This window comes from Neophocaena asiaeorientalis, unplaced genomic scaffold (genome assembly GCF_003031525.2).
Source record: "Neophocaena asiaeorientalis asiaeorientalis breed wild unplaced genomic scaffold, Neophocaena_asiaeorientalis_V1.1 scaffold433, whole genome shotgun sequence".
Classification (NCBI taxonomy): domain Eukaryota; kingdom Metazoa; phylum Chordata; class Mammalia; order Artiodactyla; family Phocoenidae; genus Neophocaena; species Neophocaena asiaeorientalis.
Genome location: NW_020175040.1, coordinates 168,269 through 192,204, shown reverse-complemented (window position 1 = coordinate 192,204; position 23,936 = coordinate 168,269).

The following is a 23,936-nucleotide window of genomic DNA, read 5'->3' as shown; positions in this document are numbered from 1 at the left end:
CCTTAGCAAAGTCACAGCGCCTCCATTCCCCCAGGCCCGACCACTTCTGCCCCCGGCAGGGCCAAATGCAGGGACCTCAGGGCTCTGCAGAGGTGAGGTGGGGAAGGTAGGGCTCAAGGCTTAGAGGAAGCCATATGCCGGCTCAATTTGTGTGCCGGAGAGGAGAGGTCTTTCCAAGTGTGTCTTTGGGAGAAGAGTTATAAGATGGTCAGCGGACACTGCCCCTCATCACTTCCTACCTGCTCTGCTTGGTCTTTTGTTCAGTTGGCACCCTTTTATCGAGCACATACTACAAGCAGGCACTACTCTAGGGGCCAGGGTTACAGCCATGAGCAAAACTAACACATTCTCTGCAAGTTACATGCTGAGACAGAAAACAAGCATATGAACCCATGAGTATGTAATATGTCAGGAAGTGACAAGTGTTCAGAAAAAAATTAGAGCAAGATAAAGAGACGAGGTGATGGAGAGCGTGGGATGGCCAAGCACGGCCCATTGGAGCGGGACGCTTGAGCAGACACTGGAGCAGTAACAAGGAGCAGAGATCAGGGGAAGAGGAGGAAAGGGTGGTCCAGGCAGAGGCACAGCAGGGACAGAGGGAGAGAGGCAGGACGCAGCCTGGTCTATGCTGAGGACCACAAACGCTGGTCTCACCAAGAGTCCCCATGATTTCATCCACACGCCACCTGGACTGTTTTGACCTCATGACTTTCTCCCAAGAACTCATTTATGTTTTTAAACGCATAAATTTATTTCAAAAGGAAACTTCGTGGTGTTATGTCAACTAGAAAGTGAGCATCACTTTGCTGGAAAAAGAGAGGTGACTGGATGTCAAGATGCTGAGACAAAGGGAAGCTGCTACCTTCCAGCTGGAGGCTGCTGCCTGCTGGGGCTCGAGCCAGACCTGCCCTCTCCTACACTGAAATAGTTCCACGATTGTCCGAGAGGGGTTAGAGACACAGCAGACCAAATAGAGACTTAGCCTTGCTGAGGTCTGGCATTCTGGGGGAGTCGGGCTGTGGGATCCAGTGTCTCCATGGGAGCCAGCATCATTTTATACACCCCAAACTCTATGGGACACTGAGTCTGGCCGGGTCAGGCTCAGGGGGTTCTGGGGAGGCCGGCTGAGGAGCGTGGGCTTTCCCACAGGGCAGAGTTGCAAGCAGGGGTGTGACGTGGTGCATCGTTGTTCAGGTTTTGGTCGGACGGTGCCTAAGGGTCACCTTCTCACGTAGGGGTACCTAGGACTGTCTTTCTTCCCTGGAGTCCACGTAGATGAATTGATCCCTCACCTTCCTAGGGAGTGTGGTCTTTGTCCACAGGGAGAAGGCATTCTCTAAACCTGGAAAACTGCCTACGGTGGGAGCGGCAGAGCTGGGGGCAAGAGGTGGGGTTCTCCAGACAGCTCTCAGAGTTAGGGCACCACACGACTCTCAAAGTCCCCGGGCACGTGTGCAGATTGAAGGATCTCTGAGTTGTCCAAACGCTAGAGATGGTGAACGAAATGCAGTGGATTTGGGAAACCAGAGTTCCAACAAGTGGCTTTGTTCTAGTTTCCCCTGCCTCCCCTCCTTCCTCCCTTCCTTCCTTCCTCCCTTCCTTCCTCCCTGTCTCCTTCCCTTTCTCCCTCTTCAATCTCTTTCTCTCTCTCTCTTTCCCTCTCCCCCTTTTATTTTTTTAAAAGTATTTATTTATTTATTTATTTATTTTTTATTTATTTATTTATTTATTTATTTATTTATTTTGGCTGCACCGGGTCTTATTTGCAGCATGCAGGATCTTTAGTTGCAGCATGCGGACTTCTTAGTTGCGGCATGCAAACTCTTAGTTGTGGCACACAGGCAGGATCTAGTTCCCCGACCAGGGATGCAACCCACGGCCCCTGCATTGGGAACACGGAGTCTTATCCATTGGACCACCAGAGAAGTCCCTCCTTTTCTTTTATTTGAATACAAGCCATATTTAACAATGTTTCATGACCTAAAACATTACTTTGGGTAGAGGCTGTCTGGAGTACGTGTCTTTCCCATTTTATGGATAGGTCAGTAGAGGCATAGTGAGGGTGACGTAGCTCCATGGATACTCAGGGGAGAACTGGATCTCACATATTTGGAATCTCTGTCTCATACCAGTTAAGAGACTGTTGGAATAATCCAGGAGAGATTGTGGTAGCTTGGACATGGTGGTCACTGGGGAAGAGGAGAGAAGTGGTCAGATACTGGATACGATCTGGCTGTGGTACAGGAGGGAACTAGAGGTGTCAAAGGTGACTCCAAGATTTTGACCTAAATGAAGGAAGAGTAGGTTTGGGGTCGGGTTACTGAGGACAAGTAAGGTTTGGGATGCCCACTAGATAAGGCAGGGAGATGTCCTGGAGGCAGCTGGACACACAGGTCTGGAGCGGGGGTGGGGGGTGGTAGGAGATGCACACTTGGGGTGATCACCATGTAGACTCAGGAGGCCACTGAGAGGTGCACGTGGACAGAGAACAGCAAAGGACCGTGGACTGAGCCCCAGGGCTCCTGGCAAGTGGGGGAGCAGAGAGGAAACCAACAAAGAGGGGGAGAGGAGCGATCCTAGAGCTGAAGGGAAGAGCTGGGAGGGCTGCTGGGGTGGAGCTGCTCTGAGAGACAGGGAGCAGGGAGAGGGGGCTGCAAAGGAGGGGGGTCCCATCCCAGGGAGCCTGGAGCACCTGGAGGAGAGCATGCAGCCCCCAGCGGCTTGTAAAGGCTTAAACATCGTATTCCTCTGGTACTCAGACCTCAGCGTTTTGCTGTAAATGCTTCTCCTACTCCCTCCCCCACAAATGTACACCTTTCTTTTTAAATAAATTTATTTGTCTATTTATTATTTATTTTGGGCTGTGTTGGGTCTTTGTTGCTGCGTGCGGCTTTCTCTAGCTGCGGTGAGCGGGGGCTACTCTTCGTTGTGGTGCGCAGGCTTCTCATTGCGGTGGCTTCTCTTGTTGCGGAGCACAGGCTCTAGGCGTGTGACCTTCAGTAGTTGTGGCACAGGGGCTCAGTAGTTGTGGCACACGGGCTTAGTTGCTCCGCGGCGCGTGGGATCTTCGTGGACCAGGGCTCGAACCCACATCCCCCTCAGTGGTTAAGCGGATTCTTAACCACTGAGCCACCAGGGAAGCCTTGTACACCTTTCTTTAAAATGTTTTTTTAACAAGAAAAACAAATGATGATCAATATCTTTCCAAGGGATTAAGTAACTAAAAACCAGCTTTTACTTGATTCAGAAGTTGATATCTTCAACACATCTTTCCAAAAATAACGATAAGCAAAAAAAAAAAGTGCCAGAGGTTTCAGCAACCAAACTGACACCTGCATTGGCTTCCAGATTCTAATCAGAGCTGAGCAATGGAGTGAAGAAGCCCTACTTTCCTAGGGGTGCAGGCGCACCTCAGCAGATGAATTGGTGGGGTGTCTGGCCTCCTAAGCTGAGCTGGCTTCATGCTCCAGGCTGATGGGCAAAGCGACTGTCTGTAGTTGGTTTCGTGGTTTGGGTTTGCATGGTCTGTGCTTCCCTGCACAGTGGGCAGCCCCCTCCTCCAGAAGACCCCTGATTTGACCGCAGGGGTCCAGTCTCACTGGACTTTGGCTGAGGACTCCTAACAACTCGGACTGTCATTTGAGGCTCTTCCCAGCCTCCCAAGACTCCGTGTCTTCAGACTCAGCCCTTCCCTGCATTATCTGGTAGTTTCCCACCTCTGAGCCTCCGCAGCTGCTCTTCCCTCCATCTGATATACTCTTACCACCACTCCTCCCATCCTTGCATATTCAAATTCTCACCATCTCTTAAGACCAAGGTGACCATGGAATCTGACTGACCTACCACAGTCCTGGTTTACACCTGTTGTCCTAATGTGATTATTAATAACATCCCCTATAGACTCAAAAATATCCTGCTTTATTTATTTATTTTATTTTATTTACTTATTGTTTCTGGCTGCGTTGGGTCTTCGCTGCTGTACGCAGGCTTTTCTCTGCTTGCGGCGAGTGGGGGCTACTCTTCACTGTGGTGCGCGGGCTTCTCATTGCGGTGGCTTCTCTTGCTGCGGAGCATGGGCTGTAGGTGCGCGGGCTTCAGTAGTTGTGGCTCACGGGTTCTAGAGCGCAGGCTCACTAGTTGTGGCACACGGGCTCAGTAGTTGTGGCTTGCGGGTTGTAGACCGCAGGCTCAGTAGTTGTGGCGCACGGGCGTAGTTGCTCCACAGCATGCGGGATCTTCCCGGACCAGGGCTTGAACCGGTGTCCCCTGCATTGGCAGGTGGATTCTTAACCACTGCGCCACCAGGGAAGCCCCAAAATATCCTGATTCAGACAACAGATTCTATAGTCACCTGACAAGAGGCCCAACTCTAATGCCTCCTCCAGGAAGTCATCCCTGCTTCCCCCAGCAAAGGTCTCCTTTATCCTGAACTTTCACAGCCCGAAGTCCCTCTCCTGAACGTATCACACTCTCGCGGGCACCTTCCTTGGCGTGTGGCCTCTCTCCTCTGCTGGGCAGATACAGTCTCCTTATCAAAAGCACTTACAGACTTAGTGTTATGGGTTAGATTGTATCCACCACAAAAATACATTGAGGTCTTAACCTCAAGTACCTGTGAATGTGACCTTGTTTGGAAATAGAGTCTTTGAAGATTTAACTAGGTTAAGATGAGTTAATGCAGCTGGCCCCTGATCCAATATGACTGTGTCCTTATAAAAAGGGGAAATTTGGACACAGACACGTACAAAGGGAAGGTGATATTAAGCCACACAGGGGAAGAGGGCCATGTGATTGGAGCGATGCATCTATAAGCCAAGAGACAGCAAGGTTTGCTGACAAACACCAGAAGCTGGGAAGAGGCAGGAAGGATTCTCCCCTAGGGCCCTGCTGACACCCTGATCTGGGAGTTCTAGCCTCCAGAACTATGAGATGATACCTTTCTGTTGTTTTAACCCACCCAGTTTTTAGTACTTTGTTACGGCAGGCTTAGGAAACTAGTAGGTATAGTAACTACTCTTTTAAACAACTGTTATATTGAGATGCAATTCATATATTATAAAATTTGCCCTTTTAAAGTATACACTTCAGGAATTCCCTGGGGGTTCAGTGGTTAGGACTCCGTGCTTCCACTGCAGGGGCCCTGGTTCGATCCCTGGTCGGGGAACTAAGATCCTGCAAGCCACACATTGTGGCCCCCAAAATAAATAAATAAAAATAAATAAATAAAAATAAAAAAATTTAAAGATATACAGTCCAATGGGTTTTAGCATATTCACAGAGTTATGCAACAATTACCACTATATAACTTTAGAACATTTCGTCACCCCCAAAAGAAACCCAATATCTATTAGCAGTCGCTCCCCATTTCCCTTTCCCCCGGCAACCACTAATCTGCTTTCTCTATCTATGGATTTGTCTATTCTGGTTATTTCATACAATATATGGCATTTAATGTCTGACTTCTTTCACTTAGCATAATGTTTCCAAGGTTCACCCATGTTGAGCCTATATCAGTGCTTCATTCCTTTTTATGGCTGAAAAATATTCCATTGCAGGGATAGACCACATTTTCTTTATCCATCCATTCTTTATGCATTCATGTTGATGGGCATTTGGGATGTTTCCACATTTTGTCTAACGCTAGACAAAATAATGACGAATGCTGCTGTGAACATTTGTGTACAAGTTTTTGCACTGACATATATTTTCAATTCTCTTGGATAAGTAACTTTTTTAGTTAAAAGACAATGCCTGCACATGGTGAACAAAACTACCAGCGGCAAAAAAAATGTTTACAACTAAAAGCCAGACTCTTTCTCTCCCTAGGTGGACTCTCCCTCCCCGGAGACCACCCGTTTGTTTCGTTCCTGTCCTCCCAGAGATATTTTCTACACATACACACTCAGGTAAGTGAACGCTTATTTTCTCTGGCATGAATGCCCCCAATGGTTCTATCTCTTGTTCTTCTCGCCTGCCAATACCTCTGGATCCTTCTGCATTGGTGTGCAAGACTGCACTCCATTCTTTTTGTTTATTTATTTATTTCATTTATTTATTTTTGGCTTCATTGGGTCTTCATTGCTGCGCACGAGCTTTCTCTAGTTGCGGCGAGCGGGGGCTACTCTTCGTTGCAGTGCACGGGCTTCTCATTGTGGTGGCTTCTCTTGTTGCAGAGCACGAGCTCTAGGCGCGCGGGCTTCAGTAGTTGTGGCATGCAGGCTCAGTAGTTGTGGCTTGCGGGCTGTAGAGCGCAGGCTCAGTAATTGTGGCGCATGGGCTTAGTTGCTCCACAGCATGTGGGATCTTCCTGGACCAGGGCTCGAACTCGTGTCCCCTGCATTGGCAGGCGGATTCTTAATCGCTGCGTCACCAGGGAAGTCCTGCACGCCATTCTTTTAGCGCCTGCCTCGCTGAATTGTTTGGACATACCCTTTGTTATTAAGCCATTTGAAGGTCATTTAGGCTGCTCTTGATCTTTGTCACTGCAAGTATGCCACCCTGAACTTGCTTGTGCACCTATGCAAAATTTTCTGGGGGGTAGACCAGAAGGCCCAGAGGTAGACATGCTGGGACCTAGAATGTGAGCTTCGTTTGGTTTGAATAAGGAGATGGTCCTGAGTTTCTTGATATTGGGGCTGAGTCTTATTCACTCTCCTGCCCCACAAAGACTCATGAAAAGCACAGACATGTGCCCAGTGGGGAGATGGGCAGAGCTTGCCCTGGACCCGTTTCTTCCCTTGAAATTGTGTGTTTTGAGCCCCGCAGGGTCGGCGGGAAGACATGCTGGATGGTAACTGCTAAGTCATCAGCCAGTTGGTGACCTTGAGTAGCTGTTTCAGCCCACCTACAGAAACTGTAGATCCTTTGCCAAACCGTTGCCATAAATGTTAAGAACCAAGCTCAATTATTCTCTTAAAAATAGTAACTTTAAAGAAGATGGAAGTCTTCAACTTTAAAACCAGCTAGATTAATAAAAATAATCTTTCTGAATTATGAACTTGGTATCATGGTATAAAGAGCCTTTTTTTTTTTAATCTTGCTGACTCAAAGATAGGCTTTGAAAACAAGCCTCGTTGACTTTGCGCCCGTTTGTTTGCCAGTTCTACAAAGGTTTTATTGCAAATCAATTTTATTGTACAGTGTACCTTAAAAGTTGACAATCGAGTAAGTCAGCTGTATCCCAACCCTGACCCTAAATTAGCCAGGTGACCTTGAAAGTGTTCCTTATCTTCGCTAGGTGGCAGTTTGCTAACAACAAAGGGAGGGGCTAGATAAGACTGAGACTTTGGGATTTTACACTTGGAGATCCAGCTAATTCTGTCCTTTGATAGCTGTCAGGTGCCCACAGGTGGTTGTGAAACCTTACCCGAAGATGAAGGGTTAATGTCAGATTGACTATCTAAAGCTTGTTGGAACTTGAAGAGCAAACAAAGGGTTAATGGCACATTTAACCATCAAAATGGGCCCTTTCGGGCCTTGTTTGCCTAGCTAAACTCAGAATCAATCCTATTAGCCTGTGCGGGGGACCTTTGGCAGAGGTTTCTGGGTGGACATGGGGCTAGGGAGTGGCCCAGGGAGTGCAGATGAATTAGCATCTCTTCCCTGGCTCATTACCGGAGGATAAAGGCGCCTCCCGCAGCTCCCAGCAGGTTGGGAGCAGGAAGTTGGGTGGTTTGGACAGCAGGAATCTGGCTCCACAAAGGCTGCTGAAAAGCCTTTGTTCCAGGGCTTAACAGGGCCCCTTTCGTGGGCAGCTCACATCTCCACTGGAGCCAAGGTCCTCACCCAAACACTGATAAACAGCACAGTTGTGCCAGAATAAGCTTCATGACACTCCCCTGCCAACCAGTCACTCCCCTGCTCAAGAACTGTCAATGACTCCCCATTGCCCACCCACTCTCTGCTGGGCGCTCCAAGTTGACTACAGTCCAGCCTAATTACCTGGCTGACCTTAATGCCCACCACTTCTCAGAGTTTCGTTTTAACCAATGTGTGTCCAGCATCCAGTCTGGGCCAGGCACTGTGCTAAGTGCTGTGCAAGCATCTCATTTCATCTTGATGAGTGTTCTTAAAGAAGGTCTTAGTGGGTCTTCCCTGGCGGTCCAGTGGTTAGGACTCTGCACTTCCACTCTTGGGGGCACAGGTTCGATCCCTGGTCGGGGAACTAAGATCCCACAAGCCATGTGGCAAAAAAAAATGGAATGTCTTAAACCCAAGGTGCAGAAGTGGAAACAAGGTCCAGAGCAGCTAGAGCAGCCTGTCTAATGCCACACAGCCAGGAAGCAAAGAGCCGATGCAATCTCCAGTCCTGACTCTCCCTCGCTGCCCGAGGTACTGAGCACCGTGTGGGCAGGGCAGTCATGGAGGGGGTGATGCCAAGTGGTGAGAGGGAGCAAGCTAGGCAATGAGGCTGGAAGAACATTCCAGACAGGGGGAACAGCAAAGACAAAGGCGTTTCTCTCTCTGGGCCTCAGTTTTCTCATAGGTCAAAAAATGTGTTTGTGTGTGTTGCAGGAAAGGGGACCCTTTCCATATCACTCAGAAATGAATTGTCCAAGGAGACACACGTGCTGACAAAGCAAGAGACTTTATGGGGAAGGGGCACCTGGGTGGAGAGCAGCAGGGTAAGGGAATCCAGGAGAACTGCCCTGCCACGTGGCTCGCCGTCAGTTTTCCTGGTAATGGTTAGTTTCCGGGTTGTCTCTGACCAATCATTCTGACTCAGGGTCCTTACTGGTGGCACACGCATCACTCAGCCAAGGTGGATTCCAGCGCGAAGGACTCTGGGAGGTTGGTTGGTAGGACATATGGACTTACGTCTCCTCTCTTCTTTTGACCTTTCCCAAATTCTTCTGATTGGTGGTAGCTTGTTAGCTCAGCATTCCTTAGCAGGACTTCCAGTTGTAAGATAACTCATGCAAGTGGTTACTATCGTGCCTGGTCAGGGTGGGTGGTTTTGGTCAGTGGTTCCCCTAATGTGTATCTGTGTGTGTCTGTGTGTGTGTGGTGTGTGTAGATGGAAGGTGTTGCCTTCTGGTTCTCTGATTGGACTTGCACAGAAAAGCACCCTGGATTTCTCTGAATTTCCCCACAGAATCAGAGAGGGAGTGGTGGGTGCCTCTTTAAATTTCTGCCCTGGATCCCTTGCTTGTCTCACCTCCAGCCCCATCAGACTGCTGGCTGCACTCCCCATGCAACCTGATTCAGGAAATCAACAAACAGACTGGCTGAGACGGCTGAGATTGGGGTGGGGGGTGGTGGGCAAGGGGTGGAAATGGGCTTTTCTAGCCACAGGCAGCTGGACCTGAGCAACGGCTGCCCCCTTTGGACAGCGCACTGTCTCCACTACTCCTTATGCCTTGTAAATCTGGTCCGTCTTACTTATTCTTGTCCTCTGCAAGGCCCCTGTAGCAACTTGAGTCTGTGACTCCTGGGCAGCATGTTTCACAAGGCTGATGAAGACCCATGACTCAATTTCTGGTGTACTTAACATCTTCGGCAGCCATGTGGCATCTCATTTGCTGCTTTTTTTTCTTGCTTGCTCCTTGCTTTCTCCCTCCATCATCTCCTGGTCTTTCCCTCTACGTCCTCTCTCCTCAGTCCCTAGCAAATCTCCCTTCCATCCCCACTTATTTCTCTATCACATCATGCCTAAATCTGCTTTGACATAAGAAGTCCATCAAGGGCTAGGGAGGGCTTCAGAAAGGTGGTAACACTTGTGCAGGGCTTTGAGGGGTGAACAGGAGTTTGTTAGGCAGAGAAAGAGCAGACTAGCATGCTTAAGCACTGGGCTGGATTCACACTGGCAAAATTTGAATCCTTGCTTCTCCACTCTCCAACTCAGTGATCCAGATTGATACATCATGTCATCCAGCCTCAGTTACCTCATCGGCACAATAGAATTTCTCTAGCACCTACTAAAGTCCTGAGCTCAGCCTTTAGTGAGAAGGTTTCTTGGTGCAGGCCTGGTGCCTGATTTACAGAAAGCACTCAGTAGATACCTGTTGAATAAATGAATGAATGGATATGCCAGGCAGAGGGGATGGCATCAGGAAAGGTCTGGAGGTGAGACCACGCACAGCACGTTTGGGGGATTGTCTCTGGGTCGGAACCCGTGGCAGAGCCTGATCTTACTAGCTCATGAGAGTCCATGTGCATGTCTCTTTCCAACTCTGTGTTCAGTGATGTCACCCAGTAGCTTGGAATCCACCAGTGGACGTCTTTGCACCACGGAAATTGGCAAACACTGCAGGTCAGAGCTTTCTTCCTTCCAGGGAGCCAGTTTACCAGCCCACCAGCCCCTGCAGCTGCGAAGATGGTTACAGTTAGATTCCAACGGACCTCGGGTAGCAGGGCCTGGTGATAGTCTGTTCTCTCTGTTCGCTGAAGGATTCAGAAAGACAGTTAGTTCAACACTACCTGACCTGAGAAAGATGAAACAAGCCCAGAATTTGAGTTCCTAAAAAATCCCAAACATATTCTATTCTTTCGCATAACTCTAAAATTAAAAAAAAAAAAGATCCTCAGCTTAATTAGAAAAAATAAAGACCATTTATTTCTACTGAATTAGCAAAACTTGAATTAGAAAATCACTTAATTTCCCAAGTTGAAAAATCAGAGATTTTTATTTATGAGAAACGGACTGTGGGGAGCCCCACGTGAGAAGACAGCAACAGCCAGTCCAGTCTGTACATGATTTTGCAGGAAAGGGTGTTGGCCTTTATCCTGATAGCAATGGGAAATCACTGGAGGGTTTGAAGCCAACAAATGATATGATCAGATCTGGCCTTGGAAAAGATCCTTCCTGCCGCTCTGTGAAGAGCCTGGAGGGGGCCAACATGGATGCAGGGAGCCCAGGCAAGAGATGAAAGGGTGTGGATAAGCATGTTTCTGGAGAGTCAAGGTTATGTGTTCACCTTACTTCCTGTTCCTCCTGGGCACTCAGCTGGACTACACTTCCCAGCATCCTCTGCAGTCCAGAGGGACCATGTGATTTACTTGTAGTCAGTAGAATGTGGTAGGAAGAGATGTAGGCCACTTCCCACCCGGTCATAAAACCCTCCCATACAATCCTTCAGATTGTTTCTCTTCGCCTCACACCTCGTGCCAAGGATCTGGGAAGGACTCCAAGGTCCAGGGGATGACAGAACCACGAGCTGGAAGGAGCCTGGGCTGCTGAATGGCTGTGTGGAGCAGAGCCCCCATCATCGGACCACGCTAAGCCATGAAATCTGGGCTGTTTGTTACAGCAACTGACCTGACCAATGTAGGGGGTGGAAGCAGAAACAGGTGTGCAGAGCTGAGAGCTTTTCAGGGGTAAAATCATGGGACCTGTGATAGATAATGAGTGAGGGAAGAAGAGGCTCTGCCGAACATGCCCAACCTTTGTACTGAATGGAAGTGCCTTTTACTGAGAACACTGTGGGGAGACCATCTCTCTGAGTGATGGTCACTCACTGAGTGGAGATGTCAAGGGGTGCTTCTCTTGGGCTGTACAACCCAGGACAGTCCAACAGCTCCTCTGGGAGCACATCATGGTGGTGAAGGTCACCTGCTGTTCACAGGGAGAGAGTACAAGGAGTCATCGTGCTGCCCTTGACCAGAGCCTGCCCATGACGGTTGGGGGTTACTGACTGCTTCCCTCCCAGGCCAGCACACAGCACTCCATGTCTTTGGACTCCAAGCTATAGCAAGGCTAATGTTAGGGCATCATTTTTTTTTTTCTCTTTCAACAATATTTCCTGAGTATCTACTATAATAGTAATGTTAAAACTACTACTTATTGGGCTTCCCTGGTGGCGCAGTGGTTGGGAATCCGCCTGCCGATGCAGGGGACACGGGTTCGTGCCCCAGTCCGGGAAGATCCCACACGCCGCGGGGTGGCTGGGCCTGTGAGCCATGGCCGCTGAGCCTGCACGTCCGGAGCCTGTGCTCCGCGGCGGAAGGGGCCACAGCAGTGAGAGGCCTGCGTACCGCAAAAACAAACAAAAAAACTACTACTTATTGAGCACTTACCATGTTCCAGATCCTATGCCAAGCACTTTATTACATGACTTCATTTAATCTTCAGTCAACAGAGATGAGAACTGTTAGTGGTCCCATTTGACAGGTGAGGAAACTGAGGCTCCCAGAGCTGAGCCTGGCCCCCTCCTGGGTTCTCCTAGTGATGCCCCTCCAGTCCCTCACAGTTCTTGCTCCTCTCAGTTGGGAAGTGGCTGCTTTCTGCCACCCGACACACTGGCACATCCTGGAGCCCCATTCCTTTGTCTTCAGGAAGCCAGGGGCCAAGACACCATATTCCATTTCCCTCCCCCAGAGGGACTGTTGCTATGCCAGGTCCCAGGACCCAGATTAGTAGCCCAACCATTGTTGGCATGGTAATGTGATCACATGACCCAAATCATGGCCCCTGATGGGCACAGGCTCCCAGGCAGATGCTGCCTTTAGAAGGGGGCCATGGACCTGGCTTCTAGAGTAGCTCCTGGGCTAATTTGAAAACCCATTGGAACCAGCTTAGTCCAAAAAGTAGAGTTTAAGGCAATCACAGAATCCACGGGGTTGGGGGGAGGTTGAACCAAAACCTAGAATCAGGCACCCAGTTGCCACTCTAACTCTCTGTGCGTCACTCATCTCTGCTTGAGGACTGTCACAGGGCAGAGGTGGGCAGTTGTCCACCCAGCATCCCTTCTTATTTAAAAGAGCCCTGATTTGGTTCAGCAATATGCTCAGCTAAATGTTGTTTCCCAGCTTCCTTTGCTGCAGCCATGAGACAAAGTTTTGGTCAGTGAGACATAAGCAGACATCTTCTGTGGGTTCTGGAAAAGTTTCTGGGTTTTTTGATAAAAGGCATAAAATACAGCTGGCCTAGCCTTCCTCCCCTTCATTCTTCCTTGAGTGCAGATATGATGCCTGGAGCTGTAGCAACCATCTTACAGCCAGGAGGGAAAGGCAAGAAAATCACAAAATTCCAGCTCTAATCCCACTGAGTGACTGAACCAATGCCTGTGGTCACCTCCCTCTAGATTTCTTATCACATGAGAAAAATATAACTTTATTTATCAAGCCAGATTTGTTTTGACTCTGCAAGTGAAAGCTGTCCTAATGGAGACAATTGTCACTTTCACTACAGCTGCATAGGTGGAAACATAATTGCCCCAGCCCCTGAGTTTCACATTTTAGAGCATCTGAACTCAACTTTCTGGGTCCCAAATTCAAAAAAACATTCCTGAGTTGGGACTCATTGGCCCAATTTTGATTGCTTATGCCTGGGCCAATCATTGGTGACCAGGGAGGGCAGGCTCTGATTGGTCCAGTTAGTGCCAACCCCGAGACCAATACACCCCTGCCAGCACAGCAGTGGGATGGGTGCCGTTTGACATGACAGTAAGAAAGCGTCTGGGGCAGATTGACCCGTCAGTGTCTGTTCCAGTCACTCAGCCAAGGGCACTGACAGGGGATCTCCGCTCACCCCCTCTGGCTTCCATGCATTCCGCCCTGTTTATAAGGCATTCACTGTGTGTGCTGCCGGTGCAGGCCGCAGGGCAGGATGGGAACCGGGTCCACAGTCTGGCCCATTTCCACTGCTAGACCCCAAGGGCAGCCTGGCTCTGTAAAGCCCTTGGACTCAGTTCACATGCTTGGGTTCAAACCTGGTCTCTGCCTCTTACTGGCTGGTGATGACCATTTCCCACCTGGACAGCCTGCTGAGCTGCCTCCCCTTCCTGGCTGTGTGACCTCGGGGCAGCTGCCTCACTTCTCTGCGTGTGATCCCCCATCTGTAAACTGAGGGGATAATCCTGCCCTCTCAGTTTGTTGGAGTAAGATCTATGAGATAACTCTGGGTCATACAGGAGGTGCTCAGTCAATCCTAAAAATAAAATTTAACAGCCCCGAGGGAAGGCATGACCAGTCAGAGTTCCCTGAGGCCAGCCGCCCAGGAGGAGGTTGGGCACTGGGTGGGGTCCAGCCTCCTACCTCCCACCCAGAGATTTTGCTGGAGCAGGCAGACGGCAAAAGCAAAGGGGCTCCGGACACCTGCCTCGGGCCTGTGTAATAAGCCCATGGGATGGGTTGGCGGATGTGGGTCAATGGTGCATGCCAGTCCCCAGAGTGAGGGTGGCAGAAGGCTGTCCCTGCCCATCGGAGGGCTGGCAGCCACCAGGGCCACATCCATGTCTAAGAGAGGCCAAAGGCAGCTCTTGGGTCCTGTCAATGACAGCTGCTGGCCACAGAAGAGAGGCTGCCCTTTTTGTCCTCCGGGGTGCTGAGCAGGCTGGGTAGGTGGACAGTGGCTCCAATCCAGGCATTTGGACAACCTTCCCCCTGCACTCCGGGCACCTCCTCAGCAACTTGCCAGGCACTGTGTGGGAAACAAAGCTTCCTGCCCGGCAGGCATCTGCCCCCATCTCCCTAGACCAGGACATCTGCTCTGCCTGCCAGGAGGCTCACTGGCTGATGGGGGTAGAGACCACAGGCCAGCTGGAGACAGATGCCGTTATCAAGGATCTGCTAAGCGCCAGGCCCTGTGACCTGCACAGTCATGTTCACGTCAGTATTGCTCACCACGACCCTAGGAAAGAAGACCTGCTTTTATCCCCATTTTACAAAAAAGGTAACTGAGGCTCAGAGAGATGAGCTGGCTTGCCCAGGGTCGCACAGTCAGGAAGTGGGAGCCGGGATTCCAGACCAAGCCTGTCCAACCCCTAAGAATGGTCTCTTTCTCCTGCGTGGCAGGCCAGGGAGCAGGCAAAACGTCAAAGTGGCATCAAGGTGTCATGGGAAGCAACTGGGCTGGCCATCAGAGGACAGCCCCACGTCCCCCTTGTCGCCACAGCCTGGCCTGGCTCTCTCCTTGAGCAGCCTGTGCTCCCTTTCCCCAGCCGAGCTCCCCCTCCCCGTCCAGGTCTCCATTTCGATGCCACCTTCTCCGGGAAACCACCCTGGATTTCCCAGGTTGGGACTCCTCCTCTCGGCTCCCACAGCCCCCTTTGGCTGAACCTGTCTGCCTGCCTCAGGAGAATCTAAACTCCAGAGGGCCAGACAATTTCTGTCAAATCCCCACAGTATCTTCAGGATGTAGCGAGGTGCCTGGCACGTGGTGGGCCCTCAATAAATGTACATGGACTCTGTGGAGTAAAGGACTCTGATCAGACCCTCTCCCCAGAGAGTATGGACTCTTTTCTGGGGGATAAGGACTGAATCTCTGGACCAAAGGCAACAGGACGGGACAGACCCCAAGTGTCCCAGGGGTCTAAGGAGACTGCCTGTCAGGACCCTCTCCTCCCCCAAGACTGAGATGTGTCCCCAGAGCCTGGCCCATTGAATATTTTCCTGCCAACTCACTGTGATTCATTCTTAGCCTCTGGCACGCTTGGGCCTACCCAGAGGCCACAGGCCCCCAGTGCTAAGTTTAGTGACTGCAAAATGTCCCCATGAAATTCCAGGCAGAGCCAGGGGGCTGGTGGCACATTCTACAGAGCTTCCTTGGGCCTCCTGCTTAGCGCCCCAGGACCTGAAGGGAAACCAAGTGTCCTTCCAGTAAATAGCCTGGAAGGGCTGTGTCCCCATCTCAGGCCTTGACCCGTGGCCACAGAGCTCAAGGATAAAGGTGTCCTTTCATGTCAGCGGAGCTTGGCGTGGAGGGATGGAAGCCTGGGAGCCTTTGAATGATGTACCACAGGGAGAGGGGCCCTGTCGAGGTTCAGGGCCAACCCCTCCCCTTGGGAATCCTATCGACAGGTTGGACAATCCCCACCTAGGATAAAACTTACTGTACTAGGGCTGGGGTCCTTCTCCCGTGCCTACCTGGGAGATAGAAGTGTCCCGGCTCTACCCTTTGGGCCTCAGACCCACCTTTCTCCTGCCCTTCATAGGACAGGACCCCCGGCCCTCTCCCTGCTCTGTAGCCCCCTCCTGATGTTTCCTGTCTGCTCTGTCCCTCTCCCAGAGATGAGCCAAAGACCCCCAAACAAGATTGAACAGGGGAGAAGTTATGAGATGTACAGGGGAAGGACCCCTTCCTCTCTTCTGAACACAGTAAAAACTGTGTATATACCATGGAGGCAGTGAATGAGATCTTAAGTTACCTTAAATTCTTGACTTGGGTTGAGCTTGTGGCCCATTAAGATCTTCGGATCTCATTCATATGAACATGATCCCCGGAAAGGCCTCCCCAGCCTGTGTTTAGGCAGCTGGTTTCAATCAATCCTCCTCCACCTTGTATCTTTCTGAATATGAGAAACCACAACCCCCTCGTCACAAGTCAGAAACCTCGGTCTCATTGCTGGACTGTCAGCTCATCAAGCGGGCGGAAGGGCTGTCAGGTCACTACATTCTCCGCAGCACTGAGCACAATGCCTCCGCAGAGGAGGCACTGAGTTGGAGGTTATTTTTGTAATGTAAGTATGCACATACAGAAGAGGATTCCAACAGTTGAAAAAATGATAATTTTTAAATAATAAAGCAAGTTATTAAGTCAAATCAAGGGGGAAAGGAAAGCACTTTTAACAAATGTGGAAATGGGATATCAGAGTGGAAAAAGAGGAATCTCAACTGCTACCTCACTTCATAGACAAAAGTCAATTTGGAAATAATAATAATAATAGAGGCAGGAGAAAACTTTGGGAGGTGATGGATATGTACATGGCCTTGATGGTGGTGATGGTTTCATGGGTGTATACTTTAACTGGTTGAATTGTATACATTAAAATACGTAGCTTTTTACATGTTAAAAAGCAGTTTGAAATGGATCATAGGCCTAAATGTAAAAAGCAGAACCAAGATTCCAGAGGACACAGAGCCGAATATCTTTGCTACATTAGGAAGGCAAAGGTTTCTTGTTCAGGACACAAACAGCACTGACCTAAAAAGAAAAAAACTGAAAAATTGGACTTCATCCAAATTTTCTGCTCATTAAAAGACACCATTGACAAACCTAATAGGGCAAGACAAATACTGGAAAAAAATATTCACTCTGTGTGTGTGTGTCTGACAAAGGACTTATTCCGAGAACATATAAATAACTACAAATCAACAGTAACAAGATGAACAATCCAAACAAAAAATGGGAGAAGACCTGAACAGATACTACAAAAGAAGACATATTAATGGCCAATAAGCACATAAAGTGGTGGTCAACACCAAGGAAATACAAAATAATAGAATTAAAATTATTACCAGATACCATGATATACCCACCAGAATGACTAAAAAAAAAATTTTTTTTTTTTTTGAAACTGACAACACCAAGTGTTGTGAGAGTATGGAGCAACTGGAACTGTCATCCTCTGATGGAGGAAATAGAAAATGTACAGATAATTTGGAGAACAGTCAGGAACTTTCTTATAAAGGCAACTAAGGAGACTTTTATGTTACTTTAAACTAAGCAGACATCCAGGGAATGACTGAATTATTCTTCTCCTAGCTATTTACCCAAGAGAAATGAAAACATATGGGTATACAAAGACTTGTACAAGAATGTTTGCAGTGGCTTTCTTCATGTTAGACAAACCTGGGCACGACCCACATGTCTATCCCTGGGCAAGTGGATGGGTCTGCTGTGCAACATCCATTGCAATGGACAGGGCTCAGCAGTTAAAGGCATCAACTGTTGATGACCACGTGGGTGACTCTCCAAAGAAGCACACTGAGAGGGAGAAGCCAGACCCAGACGATGCACGTGCTGGGCAAATCTATTTCTGCGAAACTCTAGGGCACGCAGAGCAAACCTGTGTGGAAAGAAAGCAGAGCACCAGCTGCCTCTGAGGAATGAGGAGGACCTGCAAAGGGCACATGGCACGTTTGTGGGGGGCTGAAAACGTTCCATGTCTTGCTCAAGGGATGATTACAAAGGCAAACACAAATATAAAAAGGCGTTGAAGTGTGCATACAGTTCATTCTCCCCTAATTATATTTGTCTTCAACAAAATATATCTTAAAAAATTTAAAAATTCAGAAACAATTTGTATTGTTAACAAGAATTTAAACTAATGATAGTAGAGCAGGCTGTGCATGTCTGCCGCCCAGCTTAAGAAATCCAGCGTTATCACCGTCTTAGAACCTGCACATTTCCCTCCCTCCCTCAGAAAAAGCAGGAGCTGAAATTTTGTGTTCATTATTCCTTTTTTTTTCCTCTTAATCATACCACCGCTGCCCAATTCTGTTACTGAACACAAGTTCGTGTGCCTGATGTACAGTGAGGCCAAACAAACCGAAACGTCGGAGTTTAGAGCAAAGAAAGGTTTATTGCAGGGCCATGCAACGAGAAGAGATGGCTCGCGCTCAAAAACCCCGAACTCCTGATGATTTTCAGGGCAAAGTTTTTAATAGGCAAACTTTGGGGTGAGGGCTGCAGGGTGTGTGACTTTCTTCTGATTGGTCTGTGATGAAGTAGCAGGGCGGTATTCCAGGGATCTTGGGCTCAGCCTGAAGTTACCATCCTCCACCTGGGTGGGGCCTTAGTTCCTGCAGAAGAATTCAAAGATATTGTTAAGTATATCCCTTGAAGAGGAACCAGGATCGTGCTTTAATAGCTACACTATTGTTTCTTGACTGCTTCTCCCTTGTTTCTGCATTCCCTTACTTCCCTGATTGGTAACTGTTTGAATCTGCCCTCTGGTACTCTGGAAGGTCTAGGAGGCGAAGCCTTTATCGTGCAAATAAGAAATGGGGAACCCGGAAAGGCTTTTGTGTTCTGGAAGGCCGCATAGGATCCTGCTTGGTTTCAATTGCTTAAATTTTTCTCGTTCTGTTTGGGCGTGGTATATCAATCGCATGGAATTGTTCTGTCTGTATTCTTCTGAAACTTGCTGTTTCCGCTCACATTGTGTCTTTGACATTCACTCAGGTTGTACGTAGCTGTACCCCATTCACTGTCATGACTGTATGGTGTCTGGTGTGGCGCTGTAGTACAGTTTGTTTGTCTCCTGGGTTATTTCCAGGTGAGGGCACCTAGCGCTTGGGTGTCCTCTTGTGAGCATGGGTACAAACTCCTCTAGGGTGTAGACCCAGGATAGGAATTGCTGGATTATGCTAAATGCGTGTCTTCAATTTACAAAACAATTCCAGCTTCGCTAGAAATTACCAAGTAGTTTCCAAAGTGACAACTCTTTGCAATCTACACGGCCACAGCTGAGGACGAAAATTCCAGTGACTACACGTCCTCGCCAAGCCTTGCAATTATTAGACCTTTAAGTGTTTGAGAACAAAGACAGGAATCACAAACTCAGATGCCTTGCGGACCATAAAAGTAACCAGCACTTGGGCTGGGGAGCAGTAAGGAAAGGTGGGGACTGCAGCAAACTGAGTCACATGCGCCGGCTGAAAGAAGTGGCCTCGACGCTGCACCCTGACCAAGTGCAGACCCGCAGCTGTCAGAGTTCTGAAATGTTCCAAAGAAGCCAGAAACCCAGATTTTTACACGGAATCTGATTTTGAAATGTGAACGACTATTTCAGTTGAATTTATAGCTATTAGAACTTTTTGGAACTTTGGCCAGTGACCGCAGCTTTGCGTGGCTTGTGCGCTTATGTGCTCTGTAGATTGTCGTTGCTGATTGGCGGGAGCCCACTATTCTTCTTCTGCTCTGTTATTTGAAAAGTTCAGTTTTCCAGAAGTCCCGTTGTCTCAGAGGAACAGGGTCACGTGCTGCTCTAGTCCGCTGTGAAGTTAAACCTTACGTACTTCAAGCTACTGGAGGAAATCGTTCCCTCCCTCGTCCCTGGGGCCCCTTCTGTAACTTGTTCTCCACTCAGCAGCCAGATGGATTCTTTCAAAATAGAAATCAGGTGCTGTCGTTTCCCTTGCTTGACCCTCCAGTTGATTCCTGTCATCCTCACAGACAGTTTAAGCTCCTGGCCCAGGGCTCTTCATGGCATCTTTGCCCCAGGCTCTCCCTCCCTCCAACCCACCAATTCCCCAAGCTCAGCCTCAGCTCAGGGGGTGCGCACAGGCTGTTCCATCTGCCTGCATCTCCCTTCCCTTTGATCCTTCCCTGGCTGGTTCTTTCTTCGCCTCCAGGACCTGCATAACTGTCTGCTTCCCAGAAAGGCCTTCCCTGACCACTCATCTAAATAGCAAAGGCCCTCAGCCACACCCGGCGCTCTCCCTCCCAGCCCCTGTGGACATTGTCCTTGCGACCTCGCCTACCACGGGTCAGCCCCCTGAGGGACAGGGATGTGGAACCGCCGTGTCCCCGGCCCCCAGTGTAGGACCCAGCACCTGTCATGTGCAGGACCCTGTGCTAGGGCTGTGGGGTTAAGGCAGGGACTAACCGTGGCCCAGGCCTCAGGGACACAGGACCTGGGAAAGGAGGCCAGACCATCCACAGAGAGCCACAGGGCCAGGCCGGAGTGTCGCACACGCGCAGGGTGCTGTTGGGCTGTCCCGACACGGCCAGTTGGCTGTTTGCCGCTGGCGTCCGCCCCACTGGTTGCCGTGTGCCCTGGATAGAGCTAGAGGTGAGATCAGAGTCTAACAGAGCAGAAACGATTTAGGGGCAGATGACTCGGGGTCGGAAGCCAGCTGCGTGGCCTTGGGGAGGTTCAGTGTGGATGAGGGCCTCCTTGGCGCCATCCTGTGTGTGAAGGCATGGACCGGTGCCTGATGTAAGGCCAGGAGGGCGGAGTGGAGTGTGGGGACTTGGCAGAGTGGGGCTGGGGCACGCCTTCCTGGCAGATGGAAGGGAGCGAGTGGGAGCCAGGTAACCAGGTGAGAGTGGGGTGTGAGATGTAGACAAGAGACTGGACACCCAGGCCTCACAGAAGCCTCGCGGAGTCCTGTCTGCCCTCTGACCTCACTGGGACTTAATTCAAATGCCCTCTTCTAGATACTGGAGGCACTTCCTCTCTGAGCCTGAGAGGCTGCCGTGGCTGTGGGCTTTCCTGGGGGAAACAAGGGGTGTCCTTCACCTGTGGAGCCTCCAGCGGATTAGGTGGCCCCTCTGCAGTCTCAGTGACCTCTGGGGCCACGCTGCAGGCAGGGGCCTCTGTGTGGGAACACACCCGAGAAGGCAGTAAAGGGACCACATTTATGGACCACCTGCTGTATCCCAAGCCATGAGGAACCAGAATTCAGAGATGTTAAGTTAGTTGCCCCGGGTGACACAGCAATGAGTTTGGAGACTTGAACTCTTCTGACCCTAGGCCCCAGGGTCATGATACAGAGCACTGATTATATGCCCGGCACTGTGTGGTCGTTTAAGTGAGCAGGTATTAGCACATCTAATCCTCATAGCAGCCCCATGAGGCAGGAAGAGTAATTATCCCAATTTTTCAGAAGAGAGGCCTGAGGGTCAGAGAGAAACAGGTGGTAAGTGGCTAAAGCAGAATGATGATCGCATGTGTAGAAATAGTAGTAGCAGTAGCGATAACTAGCACTTACAGAGCGATTACTCGGTGCCTGGCACTGTCCTAAGTGCTTCGCATATGTTAACCTTTTCAATTCTCACAGCCACCCTTCAAGATAGATGCTATTTTTCTCCCCATTTTAAAATCAGGAAACTGAGAAAGAGAGACATTAAGTCCTTGAGCCCAGGTCTGTTTGACGCTGGAGCCTCCATGTGCTCTGAGGCAGCCAACTCAGGCTCGTTCCACTGCCCTGCAGGGCAACACCGAGACCGTCTTGAGAGGTGACCAGACTCCCGTCCCAGGGGTGTGCAAACTGAGGAGGTCAAGGATGCTGTGGGATGGGTCCTGGGATGCCTGTGCCCTCTGCTGTCCACGCGGTGTGAGGGGAAGCATCCGTGTTCCACAACCCCCCTCACCCCCCAGCTGGTGGCTTCCGCAGTCCGGGTGGGTAGGTGGGTACCAGCGGGCACAGCAGGAAGTGTGGCTCCTCTAATGGGGCTGAGCCTGGAATTCTGGAGGCTCCACAGGGCTCGGTCCTGCCCTGCCCTTGCCCTTGGAAGACCACAACCTCTCCTGAGCCTGGGCTGGGCACAGCAACGAGCTGCCCAGCAGCCAGCAGGGTGGAAAACATTGCCCTCGTTAGTCTAATAGGTGCACTCTGTGAACCGTGCACCTGGGATGGCCCCCAAACATTGCAGGTTCCTGTCCTCACAGGGACCTGGCAGGGCCAGCTGCTTGGTGAGAAGCCTGGTGCCTGCCTGGCTGGAGTCCACTGTGGGCCTCTTCCTTCCTTCTTTCCTTCCTTAGACCTTTACTGAGCACCTACTGTTTGCCAGGCGCACTCTGCCTTGGGTCCTAACTGTTGCTGTTCATATCTTAGTTCCATTTCTTAAAGCTTCTGTGGTGGAGGCTTCTTCCTCTCCTCCAACCCGCTGTATTAGAGAGAAGGGCTCTGACGGCCCGGGTTCAAATCCAGGGAGTGCCAGTTGCTCACTGTAAAACCTCAGACAAGTTGCTTCCCACTCTGTAAAATGGGCCGACAACTCAGCCTGTGCAGGGTGTGGCCGTGAGGGCACAGGAAACTTAGACCTTCTGCAGGGACTTGCCCGAAATTGCCTGAGTGAGCCGTTGGCAGAGTCGGTGCTAGAATAAGGCCTCAGGACTCCCTTTCCCTTGCTTTTCTCAAAACAGGGTCTCCTGAGGCAGCTCAGCGGGTGGTGAAGAGCTCCTGCTTGGAAGTTTGAGGGACCTGAGTTTGAATCCCAACCACTTCCCAGCCTGGCTCAGGGCAGCTCATTCCACCTCAGTCTCTGCATCTGTTGTTGTTAGGGCAGCAGGCCCTCGGGGAGAGCCTGAGGGGAGGCCGGCCACGGTTAGCGTGGATGAGAGCCCGGACTCTGGAGGCTGTCTTGGCTCAAAGCGTGGCTTGTTCCTTCCACAGTGTGAATGTGGGCAGGCTACTTAACCCCTCTGTGCCTCAGTTCCCCATCTGCTAAAAAAAAGTTAACATAGAAACTCTCCTTGTTGAGGAATTAATGTAGGGGAAGTGCTTGGAACCGTGCCTGGTACAAGGCTTACATGTTAAAGAAAACACAAACGCCTGCCTGGGCTCCTCCCGCGGGAGGTTGGATACCTTCCGTCCTAGAGGGTTCACGGCCTGGTCCCAGAGCCCAAGGGACGGGGTCTGGGCTACCAACCCCTGGCCAGCCCCTCAGCTGTCTCTCTGGGTGGAGGATGAGTTCTGGGCTGGGCACGGTGAGCAAAGAAAAGATGGTAACGCTTGTATCCACTCATGATCCTTTTAAAAATTCCATTCTGAGTATGTGTTTTATAATGGACGGAATGTGCTAGTTCAGTAACACATGTCTATACTTCATAAATAAACAGACGTCAATGGGGGCTTTGTGCTCCTTCAAGGCTGGAGGATGTTTGACCTAAAATAATCACGATCATGACAGCAAACCCTTAGGCCCTTGCCGGGAGCACCTTACATGCACCTCTGCTCATTTGATCCCCCAGCAGCCCTAGGAGGTGACACTGTTGTGATCTGCACCTTCCAGATGAGGCAATGGAGGAAAGTGAGGTGACTCCCCAGGGTCCCGAAGCCGGGCGGTCCAGGGTTCACACCCCCTGGTGACTGTTGGGCAGTGTTGCTGGTTCTGACCTGAAAGTCGCAAAATGAAGGAAGGGATCACTGTCCCTCACGTGGAGTAATTTTCTGTGTCCCCCAACACACACACACACACGCACGCACACGCACACCAGCTGTCCGCGCTCCTCTGGCTTTTTGTTGAGAAACTGCATCTCCTCCTACTAGAATAACTTTGGCCCCATTTCCTGGGAAATGAGCTGGCTCAGCGAGCTCGGGGAGCCGCCTCCCCTGCAATGTCTGGGTCTCCCTTTATAGGTTTCTCCCGAGACCACCCTGGGGTGGAGGACATTTCTGTTCGCTGCAGTAGGATGGGCAAAGAGGGTGTGAGTGACGAGCTGGGCGTGTGGTCGGTCTGTCTGTGGGAGGTGGGCTTACTTGCCTCCCTGCTTCCCCGCGTCGGAAGCAGGGCCCACCTGACTCCCCTTTGCGGCCCCCGCGAG